Source organism: Anoplophora glabripennis, unplaced genomic scaffold (assembly GCF_000390285.2).
Source record: "Anoplophora glabripennis isolate ALB-LARVAE unplaced genomic scaffold, Agla_2.0 scaffold277, whole genome shotgun sequence".
In the NCBI taxonomy this organism is placed as follows: Eukaryota; Metazoa; Arthropoda; class Insecta; order Coleoptera; family Cerambycidae; genus Anoplophora; species Anoplophora glabripennis.
The window spans coordinates 157276-160502 of NW_019416368.1; positions in this window are offsets into that span (position 1 = coordinate 157276).

The window sequence follows — 3227 nt, forward strand, 5'->3', positions numbered from 1 at the left end:
AAATGCTAGCTAAAGATTTAAATGTCAACATATGAACCTGAATCACATCAAGACGCCTTCCAGATGTGTTTCCAAATACCGTCCTAGCAAATAGAATCGTTACTACTAATAAGGATTCCTAAATTTTATGAATGAAGCTTAGGCCTATTGTCTGAGTCTTTCACTGAATATAATCGCCGTGAGCTTGTTAGAATTGTTAGTAGACACAACCAATAAATGCACTAAAACTACGTTCGTTTTATTCTACCTTCACCACCTGTGGTGTTGGTGTGCTTATCTACATAACATATCTCTGTTAAATTTATGAGTATTCTGTTTAGTATTTGTCACAGTCTTATCCCAATGTTTTATATTTGTTAGAACGAGTAGCTGCCACTGTTTTACACCACACGCGGCAGGGGGTACAGTGGGACATACGAAGTGATCAGGTATGTAAAATAATAGCGTAACTACCGCTTAACTTTCTTTATTAACTTACACGTTAAGTTACATTTCTTTGAAATAATAAAATAGTATATTTCTACTTATAAAGTAGACATTTTTACTGCTACTATTTACTAATTTGAAATCAGTGCTTACTAACCAGAAATTTTTATTTATTATCAATTAGAAATGTCATAATTTACTGGTAGTAGCTAGAAATTTTTAAATTCTTTTTAGGATTTCTACATTTCCACTAATTGTAAGTATTACCTACAATCTTACCTACCTAAATTAGTTATTTATAAATTACTCTGCACACATTTCATGCTGTTGTTTAAAAATTTCATTGTCATAAGTTTTGTATTTCATATATAACAACTAGGTGAATATAGCCATGCTTCGCAGTCGCATTATTACAGAATTTGAATATTGTCAATATTATATGGTAATAATGCACAGCGTCACCTATTGAAAGTTCCTCAAACTACCTACTAAACCTTTCCAATAATGTGTTGAACATAACCTATAAATTTGAGCTTAATCGACCGAGTTGTATTCATGTCTATAAGTGAAACACAGAGTAACTGATTTTTATTTATGTAGTTTAAATAGATATTTATTATTAGGTATAGGTATTACTTAATTCCATTTTAAAGAGCCTCCATCTTTAAAATGCAAAAACAGTTTAGCCAAGTTGTCGTGGCTAAATTGTGCTTTGATCTCTACTCAAAGTGACGTTACAGTCGTGAGAAACAAGAATAGAAATAGAAAAGTTTACATCAATATTCAATATTTTCAATACACCAGGTCAGTGCTATTTGATGTTAAAAACATATATAACTTTCTTTGATGAGAATTTTAGGAAAAAAATTATAATTAGTACAAATTAGTTCAGACGTAAAATAATAACAAAAATTCGTTTGCTTTTGCTAAGTACATTAAAAGCCACTCTTTTACTTTATAAAACAGTATCTTTTTAAAATACGGTAAATTTTTTTATATTAGTTCTGCTTGTGTATTATCTACTTCATATATTTTTTTTTACACTCCATTGCTTTTTTCTTCGCAATTTCTCATTATTCTTCTGCTTTCGTACACTTTCTCTAGCTCTAGCATATTCTTAACCTAATCACTGTTGAAGTTGCAAAAATAAATAACATTTTCTTTATAACTTTCGACTACTTTTCGAACTAATTTCGTGAAATTTCGTAACCGTTTTTTTTTGGGATGAGAAATTCGAATTTATCGATTTCGTTGTATCTTCTAGAGGGCGCCACAAGCGACCATTAGGACGTATGTAAACTGCCAAAACCTTTTTGTGCCACGGTGTATTTTATTTTGGGCTGGAAGAATCTTTTCCCTCAACTTTTCTGCTTAAAAAAAGGTATACCTTGCTAATATCTCTAAAGCCAACCGTTTTCAACAAACAGGTATTTAAATCTATAAATGTATAAAAAAAATTGTTTAAAAGTTATTTTCATCTACACTGATAAACATTGAAAACATGTCTTTTAAGACATGTCGCAACTCATGGATACAAAATTTCACGAAATTAGTTCGACTACTTAGTCGAAAGATATTAAAGAAAATGTTATTTATTTTTTCAACTTCCCTGTATCTCACCGATGAAGCACTTTAGGCAAAAATTTTTTAAGAAGCACCCCTACTAATTTTAAGCGTTCTATCTGCTACCGAAGTTCCTAACTTTATTTTTGGCATACCCTGTACAATTTAGTTTTAATTTCTAATTTCTGGTTTAAAGAGAAATAGGGATATTAATTACATTAATTATTTATATTGGTAAAAAACATACCTTGATAATAATCTGCTCAAGTGTCGAGAGAAGTCGAAATTTTATCATCCAGAATTGTGAGTCCAAAGGCATTATTTGCTTGGATGTCTGTGTAACATATCAAGTAGGCAACATTTAATATGTATACCGCACACGTTTCCATCTTTCGTATTATTTATTTTTCTATATTTATGTGGTATTTGAAATATGTAAAGAGCCAAAGGCCGGTAGTAGTTGTGCCGCGGTTCTGATCACCCACGACGAGTAGTAACGAAGAAAGAAAAAACTGCTTAGGGGGGTGAACTTTTCATAAATATTAATCAGTTCGAGTTCAAATAAGTGTGAGGGCCACGACCTGCCACGACCACGAAGATATCATTAGAGAAGGGTGATAAAATAGGTTTTATAGAAAATATTGAAGAATTATTCTCTCTAATAATTTACGAAAAAAAAAAAATGTCATACAAATTGGTGTACAAATAGTTTTATAACAGTTTTGAAATTGCAAAAATAATCAAAATGTAAATGTGGCATTTTCATATTTTTAAATATTTTACCAATGATTTTCATGGCAATTGTAATTGATTATTAATTATACAGGGTGTCCGGAAATGATGAGCAAAAAATTCAGGGGATAATTCTAGACCGAAAATAAATCCTACCTCTTTCTATAACATTTTTTCCAAAACTGATTATTAACGGAGTTACAGGGTGTTAAAGTTAAATTTTATTTACAATTTTTTTGCAATACCTTTTGCCACACTCATAATATTTTGACGAAATTTCGTATATGGAGGTTTCTCGGGATGAGGATTATAAATTTGCCCACCGTTTTTTCGCATTTTGTAGAGGGCGCCACATACGAGCCTTTATTTTGATTTGAATGGTTCCAACTTTTTTGTGCTACACTTTATGCGAAATTTGACTGAATATTTTTGTTCTCCTAACCTTTTGACATAAAAAAGGTATACTTTATTTGTTTCGATAAATCTAACCGTTTTCGAGAAAAACG